We start from the raw sequence: 16,007 nt of genomic DNA on the forward strand, positions 1-16,007 counted from the left end.
GTTTATTCCACAGGTATAGGGATATTTTGATTCATATATTTAGTGATAGCAGGAAACTTCACTGCATCCTCCTGTTGAAAACATTTTTTTGGTACTTATTTGAAATGCTTACAAAAGTAACATCTGAGAATGGTGTCATAGTAAGGCATCTTATATACGATAGCTATTCAAGGTACTATCAGGTATGCATTATTACCCCAGTTTTACAGAGGAATTTACTAGGAGACTCATAAAGGTTACCTTATCCACTAATCTGAATTAGATGTCAAAAGGAATATGTGAACCATGCCTGATACCAAACCCACACTTACTTACTATGCTACATTAACACATAACTCTCATTCAAATAATTGTGCATGAATTCTAATTGGGTTTTGCACCTGAAGATTCATTATTTTAAGGTTGATGTCATTCAATATTCCAGCTTTTTAAAAAGTTATTTAAATTCATACAGCTGGCTGATCATGTGATTCAAAACAAGTCTTAACAATAATTTTTCAAGCCCTATCATAATAAAAAAAAGTTGATATTTTGTTTGATACTAAAATTAATAATTGGTCAGTGTAAAAAAAATTAAGAAAGTGAGAAGGTAACCTCCAAAGGGAAAGAGATATTCTGAATAAAATATGTATATCCAACAAAGGATTTATGTTTATAACATATAAAAAAACTCTTACAAATCAATAAGAAAATAAAATATAACTGAAAAGAAAAATAGACATAAGTCCTCTACCAGGGATTTGACAAAAGAGGATTTCCAAATAGACAATGAACATGTAAATGAATGCATAACATTGGGAAATGCAAAATTCAAGCACAGCGAAATATGAGTACATACCACTGAATTGCTGAAAATAAAATGCTTGAAAATAACAAGTATTGATAAGGATGAAGAGGAATGGAATTAAGAACTTTCCTGAGTGCAGAAGTTAGATTCAAAGGCCCAGCACAGTACCTCATGCCTGTAATCCTAGTACTTTGGGAGGCCGAAGCAGGTGGATTTCTTGAGCTCAGGAGTTCAAGACCAGCTTGGGAAACATGGCAAAACCCCATCTCTACTAAAAAACAAAAAAAAAGAAAAAAAAATTAGCTGGGCATGGTGGCACATGCCTGTAGTCCCAGTTACTTACGGGGCTGAGGAGGGAGAATCACTTGAGCCCAAGAGGTCAAGGGTACAGTGAGCTGAGATCACACCACTGCATTCCAGCCTGGGTGAAAAGGTGAGACCCTGTCTCAGCAACAACAAAAAAGAAGTTAGATTCAAAATATAGTATTTGTCGACACTCATTTTTCGGAAAAGGTGTGGTGGGGCTGAATGCATTAATATTTGGAAAAGGTTCCTCAATCAGGAATCACATATGAGAGCTCCAAACAGTAGTAGGCATGTCCCAACTATTTTCAAGATATGCTAATATTATGTCTTTATTCTTTTCTGTGACAGCTTTGAGTGACTGCGGAATAATCAACTTGAATTTGAATGTTTTTCTCCTACATTTTATGATTTTTTTATGTAAGACTGATGTGAAACTTGGAAAAGTTTGCAATGATGACTGACAACAATTTTACCATATGAACATCTACTGTGGTTTGATTTTATCGTCTAAGACAGGGTTTTTAATTTTTTTATTTTTATTTTTGAGATGGACTCTTGCTCTGTCATCCAGGCTGGAGTGCAATAGCATGGTCTCTGCTCACTGCAACCTCCACCTCCTAGGTTCAGGCGATTCTCCTGCCTCAGACTCCCAAGTAGCTGGGACTACAGGCATGTGCCACCACATCCAGCTAATTTTTGTATTTTTAGTAGAGACAGGGTTTCGCCATGTTGGCCAGGCTGGTCTCGAACTTCTGACCTCATGATCCACCCACCTGGGTCTCCCAAAGTGCTGGGATTACAGGCATGAGCCACCGTGCCCAGCCGAGTTTTTAATTTTTTTTTTTTTCGTTTTTGGTTAGGAAGCATTTATGTGTAAAGTGTAAACAAATAAACGTTAAAAATGTGTATTAATCTGGTTGTAAAAGTGGTTTGGGAAACATGTAAACCCTGCTTGCTTTGCCTGCTTCCTTAACAGGGATGATTTGAACCACATACCATTTAATTCTATCTCTCCTGTTACTTGACGAAAAAAAAAAGTTTAGTTATTTGAATCACCAATGCTCCTAGTGTTTTTGAGCACTTTCTTCAAAAGTCAAGTCCGTGGAACCCTCAGGAAAGTCATTCACAAATTCCCTTAAGAAACACTAATTGAAGACACTAAACTCTATAATAAAATATATTAAATTATGAATTATCACTGTAAATGAGAAGTTTTGTGAGTATAATTGTTAAAAGTAATTTTCAGTTATTAAAATAAAATCATACAACTTAAAATTTCTTTTCAAATTTTTTATTTTCAGTCTCTGTGATTCAAAAATCTCTAGCTAGCCCGTACAAAACCAGTGTCAGAGAACAAAAAAAATGTCACCTTGCTTCTAATTTAATGTGTGGTTTCTGCAGCAAGGAGACTGGCCTCTGGTTTCAGCCCTGTCTGTGATTGGGTATGCACCTGCATGAGTAACTTGAACACTGCTTCATTTTCTCTTATCAAAAATGACAAAGAGTCAAGTTAAATAATGTATAAAGACTTGTGGTAGGCCAAATAATACTCCCTAATAATATCCCACTCCTAATCCATGGAAACTGTGAAAGTCAACTCACATGGCAAAAAAGGACTTTGAAAATGTGATTAAGCTAAGGATTCTGGATGAAGAGATTATTCTGTATCATCCAAGTGGGCCTTAAGTGGAATCACCAATTTTTTTTTTTTTTATAAAAGGGATATTTGATTCGGGAGAGACCAAGGCAATGTGTCATGAAGGAATGCAGCCACACGGAATGATGCAACCACAAGCCGAAGAACGCCAGTAGCCACTAGAAGCCTGAAGAGGCAAGGAATGGATTCTCCCTAGAGACTGCCAAGGGATTATGGCCCTGCTGACACCTTGCTTTCGGCCCAGTGATACTATCATACTTTCAAACTGCAGACCTCCAGAACTGTGAGATAATAAATTTCTGTTGTTTTAGACCATCAAGTTTGCAGTAACTTGTTATAGCAGCTATAAGAAGCGAATAGAGGACCCTTCCAGCTCTAAAATTGTATGGGTGGCAAAACAAACTGAAGATGTAAAAATCAGTAGGCATTTGGAATAACTTGCTTTTTAGTAACTAAAATTCTAAAGTACAACTGAGCATGAAAAGTTCTGGGCTTCTTGACATCTGTGACTCTGATTGGTTGAGAGATTTGCTCTGATTTTTTTACTTAATGTGAATGCTTATTTGAAAAAGAAAAGCAGTCATTTGCTACTAGTCTGTAACTCACCTAATCTCTTCTTCTGATCCTCTTCTTTTGACTACTAAGTTTTAGAATTACTCAGAGATCAACCATGAGTATTATTCTTTTCTATTTTTACCCACTCAGTCTAGGTGATCATATCTATTCCCCTGGCTTTAAATGCCTTCTGAATTCTGATAGCTCCCTGACTTACATATCTGAACTTCAGATTAACAAATCCAACTGTGAGATTCATAGTTCCTCTTCAATAACTAATCCATCTGAAATTTAAATTGTGCATTAAAAAGACTCACTTTTCAACTTGCACACTTCTATCTGTGCTTTCTCCAGTATTTCCTATCTTAATAAGTGGAGCCTCCATCTACCAAGTTGCTCCAAGGAAAATCTGAGAGTAATCCTCAATACTTCCTTTTCCATCACCCACCATGTTGGATTCATCATCTAATTTTGCATATTATGTCTCAAACATTTTCTGTTTAATCACATCTCTCCATCTCTAGTGCTATCATTGTCTCTAGCCTGGACTCCTCTTAGGTGGTCCCCTACTTCTAATCTTGCCTGTTTCCAATTCATTCTCAACATGGAAGCCAGTTTGATATTTAGATAAGTTTACTTGCCTGCTTAAACACCCTAATTTTTAAATAAATAAAATCCATGCATGACTTAGTCCCTTCTTGTTTCTCCAAACTCATCTCAAACTCTCCATCTTACCTCATACCTATTATAAACACTCAGGCCTTTCCTCAGTTCCTCTAAAACTTCATTTGTTTCCTGCCTCCAGGTCTTTAGACTGGTATTTCCTTCTGCAGGGAACACTCTCCCAAACCCAGCCCCAGCTATGCATGACTTTTCATTACGGTTTCAACTTACATTTCACCTCCTTAGGTAAAATCTAAAATTTTCCTGATTCATTCAATGCAAAAAAAAAAAAAAAATCCTCCCCAGCTAGTGTCTATCAGGGCACCCTTTTTGTTCCTCTCACAGCACACATTAGAACTTGTTGCTTCATTTTATTTATGTATTTATTACTTGACTGTATCCATTACTAGGCCATAAGTCCCATGGGAGGATGGGATCTCATTAGTCCTTTTTAATGTTTTGTTTTTATTATATTTTGTATTTTGTTTTGTTAAAGTTTTACATGCATAGAAACTTTTGAAAGACAAATCAATGGTTCTGAAGATCACATCTGTATCCCTATTTCTTGAGATTTCAGTTTTAGGAATTATTTGGTCACTTGCTATTTAGGAAAAAGAGCAGTTAACTTTCTTCCCCCAAGCCCCATGGATATGTACTCTTGCCACCACCAAACTTACCAATGTAGCTAGATCAGTTGTTAGATTAGATTAATATTTTATGTTTACATTAGGATGATTATGCAAATGTTAGTCACAGATGAGTTTTCTCTGGAGCTAATTATCATGCTTTCATTTGCTTGTTTTCTTAGTTTTCTCTGTACTCACCACTAATTCAATTCTAAACCCTTGGTCGATTGTCTAAATCTTCGAAATGATCAGACACATGAATCATTCTATGAATTTCTTTTTTTTAAAGAAATATCTCTCCTCTCTGGCTCCAATCTGGGTTCATTGCCCTCTAGGCCTGGTGAACAGCTGTCATATGGAGACTCTTCCTACTCTCATAGTGAAGATTCCCGTATGTCTCTCCAAACGGAATCTATTCCATGTTTTCTTCTTTCTTGTTTTAGACCCTCATTTTAATGGGACGTAATTCTTTGCTATCCTGCATGACTAAGATACTTTAATTCTTTCCTTGTCCTTGATTGAATGTGGGTTGATTTCAAATCCTCAATTTAAAATCAATTTCTTTCAGCAATCTCAGCACATCGCTCCGTGAGTTTGTCAGCTTCTTACGTGGCTATAGAGAAATTCAAAGTAATTTTGACCCATCTTTTGTTAATACCCCTTTCGTTTTTTCCCTCTCTCTGAAAGTTTACAGAAGTTTCTCTTTGTCCGCAATGTTCTAAATTTCCGCAGGTTCTGAATGTGCCTACAGATAGGTTTATTTGTATCCACTAATTTGTACACTCAATGAAAAAACAGAAGGATGAGAGTAGGAGAAGATATATTTGTAACTGAGATGGCAAAATTGAGGTAACTTCTGGTGAATTTTATTTTTCTAATGAGGTAAAGTCATCTACTAAGGACCAAAAGAATTTTTGAAAAAGTTGTTCAGGTCTATTGAGGAGACTGAGAGATTGCTTATTAGGCAATTTTATTCTAATTCTTCATTAAACAAATGGAACTCATTTATTTCTTCTTGCTCAATAACATCCTTTTCTTTCAGATAGAAGAAGTCCCTTTAGCATTTCTTATAGAACAGATCTGGTGTTAATAAAATTCTTCAGCTCTTGTTTGTCTGGGAAGGTCTTTATTTCTCTTTCATGGTTGAGAGATATTTTCAGCGACTATACTATTTCAGGGTAATTTTTGTTTTCCTTCAGCACCTTAAATATGTTATGTAACTCTCTCCTGGCTTGTAGGTTTCCACTGAAAAATCTCCTGCTAGATGTATTGGAGCTCCATTGTATGTTATTTATTTCATTCCTCTTGCTGCTTTTAGGATCCTTTCTTTATCCTTGACCTTTTGGAGTTTATTAGATGCCTTGAGGTAGTGTTCTTTGGCCTAAATCTGCTTGGTTTTCTATGACCTTCATGTACTTGAATGTAGACATTTTTCTCTAGGTTTCAGAAGTCCTTTGATATTACCCCTTTGAATATACATTCTACCCTGATCTCGTTGTCTACCTTCTCTTTAAGGCAAACAGCTCAGATTTGCCGCTGTGTGGCTATTTTCTAGATCTTTCAGGTGTGCTTCATTATTTCTTTTTCTTTTTACTTTTGTATCCTTTGACTGTGTCTTTTCATACAGTCTGTCTTCAAACATACTAATTCTTTCTTCCACTTGATCAGTTCTGTTATTAAGTGATTCTGATGCACTCTTCATTATGTCAATTGCATTTCTCAACTCTAGAATTTCTGTTTGATTCTTTTTAATTATTTCAATTTCTGTGTTAAGTTGATCTAATTTTGAATTCCTTCTCTGTTTTAGCTTGAATTTCTTTGAGTTTCCTCAAAACAGCTATTTTGAATTCTCTATCTGAAAGGTCACACAGCTCTGTTTCTCCAGGATTGGTCCCTGGTGACTTACTTAGTTCATTTGGTCAGGTCATGTTTTCCTCAGTGGTCTTAATGCTTGTGGATGTTCATTGGTGTCTGGGGATTGAAGAGTTAGGTATTTATTGTAGTATTTGCAGTCTGGGCTTATTTGTGCCATCGTAGTTGAGAAGGCTTTCCAGGTATTTGAAGGGACTTGGGACCCAAGCATAATATCGCTGTGTTTTTTGCAGACTCATAGAGGTACAGCCTTGGTGGCCTTGGATAAGATCCAGAAGAATTTTCTGGATTACCAGGCAGAGACTTTTGTTCTTTTCCCTTACATTTTCCCAAACGGAGTCTCTCTCCATGCTTAGCCAATGAAACTGGGGTGTGGTGATGCAAGTACTCCTGTGGCCTGACATCTATAAATTTAAGATATAGTGAAATTAAACATGGACAGATCTGATTTAGGCATCATTCAGTAATGGATAATCCTTGCCTGTTCTTCCCACATGTATATGATTTTATAAGTTACAGATTTTATAGATTTTTTTTTTTTTACAGATTACAAATATAATTTAAGCCCACAAGTTCAGCTACATTTCCTAAAGTCAACAGAAGAATGTTGGTAACCACTGATAAAACATAAAATAATTAAGATATTATAATTTACTAAATAGAGTGAGTGTTTTGTAACAAATTCAAATAATATGCAGGTATGGTTATGATGAAGTTCTTGTTAATTACCAATACTTTCTTAATTAGCCATTGAAGATACCTCAATCCAACTGGCCAACAGTTCTTTTTTTTTTTTTTTGAGGTGGAATCTCTCTCTGTCACCCAGGCTGGAGTGCAGTGGTGCAATCTCCACTCACTGCAAGCTCCGCCTTCCAGGCTCATGCCATTCTCCTGTCTCAGCCTCCCCAGTAGCTGGGACTACAGGCGCCTGCCACCACGCCTGGAGAATTTTTTGTATTTTTAGTGGAGATGGGGTTTCACCGTGTTAGCCAGGATGGTCTCGATCTTCTGACCTTGTGATCCACCTGCCTCAGCCTCCCAAAGTGCTGGGATTACAGGCGTGAGCCACCGAGCCCGGCCTGACCAACAGTTCTATAAAGATCTTTTTGTTCTTTCGTCTTCTGTTTTTCCATTTCATGATCATTGTATTCTACATAGGAGTTTGCTAAAGCAAAATTTCCTTTTATCAGAATTGATGAGAAAATTTCAAAATTTCTCAGCAATTTGGAAACTATGAATCTTTAACCAGAAAATTTGAGTTTGAATCCTAGTTCTGTGTCCTTTTGAATGATGTAACCGTTGTCGTCCTAGGGCTCTGCAATGCAAAATGGGACTATCTTTCAGAGCTGTGTAAGGATTTGAGACACCTTGCATAGGGCTGGGTGCAGAGTTGGTACCTCATAAATGACGGATTATTTTTTCATTTTTCCCTTTAATTATTCTAGGTTTAATCATAAAACTACAATGATTTTCTTTATCAAACAGATTTTATTAATCTCATTTTCATTGCTCTAGTTCTTTAATAAGTTGTTGACACAAACATCCATGCCAGAAAAGAAATTGTAAACTAAGGGCCTGTCAGGTATGTACACACAATTGACAAATTCTGCGAATATGTTTGCCACAAAATGCCTTCTACCACAGCTGAAGCAGGGTTTGCATCAGCACCCATAACTTTCATGGGAAAAGAAAATCTAGACTGAATGTGGCCTTGAACACAACTAATAAGAAAAATGTCCTTTCTTCTATCATATTTAGTGCATCTTTGCTATCTCAACTGCAGATGAGCTCCAAAGCTGTTCCTTTTTAAAATTCTATATTAATAGTATTTCATTGCTTAACTACTTCAGTTCACAAGCGTAACCTGGAGTTTCCTCACCCCTTGAAATCTATTAAGATAAATGTAAACCCCATTCTGTGCCCATGTATAAATAAGAACATTTGCTAAGGTTTATGAAAATTGTCAAAGTTTTATGTTCAAATGGCCAAATTCTGGTTCCAGATTCCATGTAAACATGCTACACAACCCATTCATGAATCTGAAGCTTATACTTAGTTTCTGCTAAAATTACATCATTCATGTAAGATGCTGGATGAAGAAGATCTATAAAGACTTTAGTGGGGGTGGATGAGTTGAGAAAGATTTACATTGATGCAACACCAACAACTTCCACTCAGACATTGACAACCATGTTCTTTAAAATCCTTTTGGCTTCCATGCTATTTGGGGCTTTTCTTTTGCACTTAGTTCCATAGAGTGTCCATCCTTCAACCATCATACTCGGTACTTCCCATCCCCACCTCATTTTCTCGAATCTTTTTTTTCCCTCTGATTCAATCCCTTGAATTGCGTTAGTTTACGAAAGAAGACTTTTCATATCTTATGTCATAATATTTTCATGTCTTGCATCACAGTGTGATCTAAAGTTCTTAGTCAGCAAATATCATTAAATTCCCTAGAAAGTGTTAGTCTTAGGCCGAGGCGGGCAGATCACGAGGTCAGGAGATCGAGACCATCCTGGCTAACACGGGGAAACCCCGTCTCTACTGAAAATACAAAAAAATTAGCCTGGCGTGGTGGCGGACACGTGTAGTCCCAGCTACTCGGGAGGCTGAGGCAGGAGAATGGCATCAACCTGGGAGGTGGAGCTTGCAGTAGCAGAGATCGCGCCACTGCACTCCAGGCTGGGTGACAGAGCGAGACTCCGTCTCAAAAAAAAAAAAAAAAAAAAAAAAAGAAAGTGTTAGTCTTGCTTTCTGTGTTAAAAGGCACATTTGAACAAGTTTGGTCTTTGCAGCAGGCATTATGATGTGTCACTGAGATCCCCTTTCAGGGCTGATCAACCTCTTCCCTGGGTAGTTACAATATTGTTGCTGTGAGCCCTCAGCTACCATCCTTCTTCAGAAATTGTCTCAGGTGGAGATAGTCCCGTTGCCCAAGGTCATGCTCCCATTCTAGGAGCAGTACACAACTAATGACTGATCGATGTGGAGATATAAAGGCCTTGGTTCCTTGCTTAAACTCAGAAACTTTGACAGCCATATCAGCCTCAGAGCTCCCTGTGGGATCAGCTGACTGAGCTGAGGTCCTTGTTGTAACTATGTTGTGGCTTAACCTTTCCCTCTCCTCCATCCTGCTTTCTTCCTTCTATAATCTAAATATTTGTATCCCCCCAAAATTCATACATTGAAATCCTAACCTTCAATGCAAAGGGATTAGGAGATGGGGGTCTTTGATAGGTGATTAGATCATGAGGGCTCTGCCATCCTTATAAAAGAAATTCTGGAGAGCTCCTTCCCCTTTTCCACCAAGTGAAGACACAGTGAGAAGACAGCTGCTATGAATGAGGAGGCAGACCTTCACCAGAACTTGATCATGCCAACACTCTGATCTCAGACTTCCAGCCTCCAGGGCTATGAGAAATAAATTTCTTTGTTTAGAAGCCAACAACTCTAAGGTATTCTGTTACAGAAGCCTGAATGGACCTAGACATTTCCTTTTCCTTCCATAGTCGTTAATCCAGACCCTACTTTCTAACAAATAAAAGAGATCTTATCTCAGAATCTGCTTCCCAGCTGCAACAGTGCTTTGGTGGTTAGGAATATGCAATAAGTAAGATAAAGATGTTTGAGAGGGAAGGAGGAAATAAAAAGTGTGGAGAGACATAAAAGACAATAAGAGGCTAAGAAAAGAAGTGCAGATGGAAGTAACCAGGAGTTTCAACACTTAAGAGTGAAAATTTCAGTCGTGGCATCTTGGTAGAATCAGTCTGAAAATATTATAGGAGAGTGAGTAGCAACTGATGGAGATAAAAGAGTAAGAAAGAAAATGATTCAAATAGGAAAGTTTTCTTACACTATAGAAATATCTCTATTGTAGTCAAAATAGCATAGTAGATTTATCTTTGTGTTTCCAGCAGTTTTGAGGTATATAATGTATACTTCCTTGAGACGTGATTTTTGGTTCATTGATTAGAAATCCAAAGATTTTTACATCTTATCTAACTATAGAAGCAGAGGATAAATGCCTGATTATAAAAATCAGGATTATTATAGCAACCTATTTGAAAAACAATTCCCAAGTGACATAGGCTATGAAAACCATTGAAAGATATTTCCTTGGCTTTGGTCACGGTAGATTCACATCTGGCATTTGGTCAATCACTCATTAAATATTAACTAGCTTTATTTATGCAATTTCAAGGCTCCTTTTACCCTTTGAAGGGTTTCAAATGTGCATGTAACAGTTGTTGGCATATGAACTATTTAAGTAAAAGACACTTGAAAACAGAGAGTACAAAAAGATCACTTTGACCTTCATGTTGTTTTTTAAACACAAAGGATGAGATTCCCATGTGAAAGACCCTCTTGATATAAGAAAGAAGCAACATCTTTATTTTTCAGGAAGAGAAGTCAAAAGCAAGAGAATTTTGTACAGACTTTGTTGAAATATCTCTTATCTTTTAAGCATCCCACATAACTTAGCTGTTTCTTCATAACTTACTACTCTCTGTCCAATCCAATATGTAAGTAACTGACTCAAACTGCTTCTTCAGGTCTTCATTTTTTTATGAGGGCTTTCATGCCACAAAAAACTTGTATTATGCTTTTCTCTTCTTAATTTTATGTTATGTCAATTCAATTCTCAGACTTAGTCAGAACTCTAAGAGGATGGAGGTAGAGTTTTTAACCCCTACATCTTTTAATGGAAAAAATGGAAGGAAAGGGAATCTTCAAAGGATAATTAGGTGCTTTCTCACCGATCTGGAGATTGCTTATCCAATTTACCCAGATTTCTTCTCTTTTCATTTCTCTTCACTTTAAGCATGAAATATAATAGAAACAGTGAACTAACTATTTCTTAGTAACTATTATTACAAAGAAAAGCTTTTTTGTTCTCAGCATGAAATTTCCTTCCAAATAGAATTATCCAGTTAATTTATATTAATATAAACAAGAAATCCGTACAACATTTAACATTTCCTGAGTCTGTAACTTCAGTTATTTAAAATATATAAAATAATTTTCAAAAAGCTTAACTCTAAAACTGAAAGCTTTTATATACAGAAAGCTATGCATATGTCTAGTTATAGCTAAAACATGCTGCACAGATTTGGCACCTAAATGTGCCAAAGGTTTGAAAATATTCAATGACAATGCAAAAATTAGAAATATTATTCACTTTGAGAATAATAACATGCCTCAATGAAGTAATATAATTCTTTTTTTTTCAATACACATCTGAGCCTCTGTTGCATGCTAAGCATTTGTCCAAAGGGTTTCAGAGGTAAATGTGACTCCCTACCTAACCAACAAGAACTCACCTTCTAGTGAGGTAACTAATGACAAGTTAGCTATATAATACAGTGATACAAGTACCATCATAAGGAGAGTAGGAAGGACCTAATTCATCCTGAGGAATGGGGCACAATCAAAGAACACTTTTTTATGGAGTCCAGAAGGATGAGTCAGCCATACACCTCAAGGTGGGTGGTGAAATGAATGAATAAGACCTGGATAGGGAAAAGGAGGGAGATATACAAAACTGGAAGCTTTGAGGGATCCTGGCACATGAAAATGGCAAATGTATCTATGTCATTGGACAAAAAGCTGTGTGTGTATAAGTAAGTGTGTGTGTGTGTGTGTGTGTGTGTGTGTGTGTATACAGGGCAACTACAGGGGAAGGAAAACAATTTTTTCTTTAACTCATAAATTCTTAGTTGGAAGGAATCTCTGTAATGAAAGACAGATAAACAAGAGAAAAGCAAGCAGTTTATTTACAAGTATATTTCATATATACATGGGAGATAATGAGAGAATGAGTAATTTTCCAAGAAGTGGTTTTGAATTCCAGCTTATATAGCATTGTCAACAAAGAACAGTGGATTTTTAGAGAAGTTAAAGACAAAGCAAAAGGACTTTGAGTCTCCAGGGATTGCAACTTGTGGGGAAAGACAAATAAATGGCAGATAAAGGCTATTAGTAAAGCTTGTTAATATAGATTCCTCTGGTGCCATTGCCAGGTCCATAGTGGTCTAAAGTTGTCTGTAGTTATTAACCTTTTTTTTTCCTGATAGGGATACCTTTTGTCTTTGTAAATCTGTATCCTGCTTTTAGGTAAATAGAGGGAGGGCAGAGAGCATTCTTGCATCTACTTTTAATTGCCTTCAGTTCAATAGTCTTTCATTTTTTGGTGTGGCATAGTCTGTTATCCCACAGCAGCTGATGAATTTGAATATGCAATAGTATGACACTAATGAAGGGCCTTATATGCTCTGTTAAGAGTTTTAACTTTATCTTGAATTCCATGGGGATTCAATGAAAGGTATTTCAAGAATCAGTTACTCAGGAAAAGAAGTAGTTTGAACTTTAAGAGACTGTTTGAGGTTAATCTTTTCCAGGCTAATGAACATGAGTTAGTATAGGTGTGTGTCCTACTAATTATTCTGGTGGCCATGGTTACACACAACACAGAAGACCAGATCTCCTTAGCCTACGCCAGAGATTCTCATGTGAGAATTGCCTGAATATCTGCTTTAATGAATCCAAAAAGGTCTCTGTCTCTGAGTCCCAGCTACTTGGGAGGCTGAGGTGGGCGGATCACTTGAGCCCAGGAGGTTGAGGCTGCCATGACTGTGCCACAGCACTCCAGCCTGGGTGACAGAGTGAGACCCTGTCTCACACAAACACACACACAAAAGTCTTTGAATATGGGCATTTTTAAAAAAACTCTAGGTGATGTTAGTGGGCAGTAAAAATGAAAGCTTCTAACTTGCTTTTGGTCATAGAAGGAAAAATAAAATATTGGGAGGTTCATAAAGAATGGAAAAAACATCAAATTGCAGTGTTCAAGTATTTAAGATGTTTGTATCCCCTCAGAGTCTAATGCTTGCTAAGTGTTAAAGGGGTTTAGAGAAAATGAATGCATTTTCAAAGAAGGTTTATGAGCTAAAGTACAACAATTAAAGTTGGAGCTGTAGTCTATCAGTCTCCCAAGACACTCTAAGCACAAGATTCTTCAAACGTTCTATTTTTACATATATGTGCCTTTGTTCTCTAGAATAATGTTTTTTAGACTATTCATATGGAAACATCTTAACTGTGTCTTGAAGTTGTATTGCTGGGTCTTTCTCAGCACCAACTTCATTTCCAGGAAAGAATAGATTGTTCTCTTTGTCTGGCCTTTCTAGCACGTTTTTATTACTCTGATAAAGCATTAACCACATTGGGTCGGCTTTTTTTGCTGGACTGTGGACTCCATACAGAGTAACTCACCTAGATTCCCCTTGTAGTGTCTAACAGCAAATGTTTGAAAGTTGCAGGTTATGCACGCAAGGATGCATAATGGGAAGGTGAGTGAGCAGAGATTAAAGAGGATGAAGGCTATTTAAGAAATGTTTTGCTTGACTAAAAGAATAAACAGAGGGTTGAAACAAAAGAAGCATTGATTTTTATACAATATTGATATGGAAGAAGCTCATCACACTTTTCTATCTGTGATATTGATTTAGACTGGTCCTGGATGGAGTGAGAAAGTATAGCGGCCCCATAATCCTGCTTTTCATTTGAAAAAAAGTTGTGTGGAGTACCTGGGTAAACAGGTCCTCATGGAAATTCTCAAAGCTATTTGTGATCTAGATAATTACTTGGTGGAACTCAGAATGATTCACATACAGTACTAATATTTTATGGCTTCTACTGAGTCAGAAGTTTTTTTTCTTCTCATAATTTTTTCTTTTTCCTTTTTGACATCAGACATTGGGAATCACAGACAAGCAAGAAAGGGAAAACTCAAATACGTCTTGTACCGCTTTGGATATGAATAACAAAAGACAAAAACAAAACAATACCACTATATTTGGTATATTGTTCCATTTATATGCCTGAAAATATATGTTCAGACTTAGTTTCTAATCACATCCATGGAAGTAGGGCCCATCATGTCACATCCACACCTATTGATGTGGATAATTTGGGTAAGCTTGTTTTCAGCATTGTCATTGATTTTTAAAATATAACTTATTACTGGAACTACAAATATCAAATCAAATCTATTCTTTCTTTTTCCCTAATATATGTTCTGATTATGTTAGGCAAGAAGTAAGACTAGTCTATCTTCTTTAGGATATCAGCATCTCTATCATTTGAAGATGATTTTTGAAATGATACAAAATCTGCATGATATGCTGTTTATAATGTGCTAGAGATGAGCAAGCCTCTGGGTTATAAAATATTTGCTTAAAATGGAAGACATACAAATCAGATGTTTGCAATTCAAAATACACAACCTAAGATGTAGGATATTATCAAACCTAAGTCTTCAGATTTCATTTTCTATAAAGTCACAATATTATTAAGGATTAAGTAAAATTGAATAAAGGGTTGGCTTTCTTTTTTATTCCTCTTTCCGGCTTATCTGATTTAAAAATGAAGTTAAGATGTCAAAGCCACTGTTGAAATAGCATGAGGAGTGCGATTTGATTCTGTGCATCGATAGACTCTGCAACCACGGAGTAGCCTTTTAACCTTTTTGAAATTCGCATGCACTATGTCAAAAAGGACTTTATTACCAGGTTAATAAGATCATGTCTGTAGAGTATTTTAAGCTCTTTTATTCTGAGAACGATAAGCAAATGTGAGGTTTTATTATCATTATCATTATCATTGGCTTCAAAGGGAATTTGGCTTTCATAGCTCAGTGGGGTGAAAAGAGAGATAAGAACGTGGCTGGTGGTGTTCAAATAAATGTCAGGGTTAAGAACTCAAGGAGAAGCTGAGAAGAGACAGAGGGAGAAAAACCTTGTTTCATTGGTACATTAGTTGAGAGCCAGCTGGAGCAAGATTGAATCTTAAACAAACTATCAGGACAAAACATACATACTACACAATCATACTCTCTGTCTCTCTCTCTCTCCCACCCACACATATGCATGCACACACACAATCTTTTAAATTCATTTCTCTGTTATTCGATCTAATATATTACTCATTCTTCAATGTTAAATTCAAAAGATAGGGATAAGCAAAATTACTCTAATTGTATTTCTGACTGCTTCTCTTAATGGATGTGTTAATGGAATTTCCTTACATGTTTAATGTTGCATATATTAATGAAAAATATAGCAGACCACTTCTGTTAGATTAGACCAAAACAGCTATTTAGTCCTAAGAAGTAATGTAAGTAATTTCCCAATTTGAAAAGGATGGTAATATTGAGATGAAAAATCTTAACATTTTATGGTGGTTGTAATCCTATTGCGAAATCAAAAGTGACATTTTAACATAATTTAACATTTGCATTTTTTTAGCTCAGCTGAGAGCCAAAAAAAAAAAAAACCAACTGCTTCATATATCTAATACTGCTCATTGAAATGTAAATCACAGTAAATGACACATATAGGAATAAATGGACAAACAGCAGAAAAAATAAAAATGTATTACCTTTATACAGCCATTTGTCTTCTGATAGCATGAGTAAAGCTTAAGTCAGATACAATTAAATGGACTGAAGCTTTAACAGTGACTTTTGAACTGCTTGATT

Source organism: Nomascus leucogenys, chromosome 9 (genome assembly GCF_006542625.1).
Source record: "Nomascus leucogenys isolate Asia chromosome 9, Asia_NLE_v1, whole genome shotgun sequence".
Lineage (NCBI taxonomy): Eukaryota > Metazoa > Chordata > Mammalia > Primates > Hylobatidae > Nomascus > Nomascus leucogenys.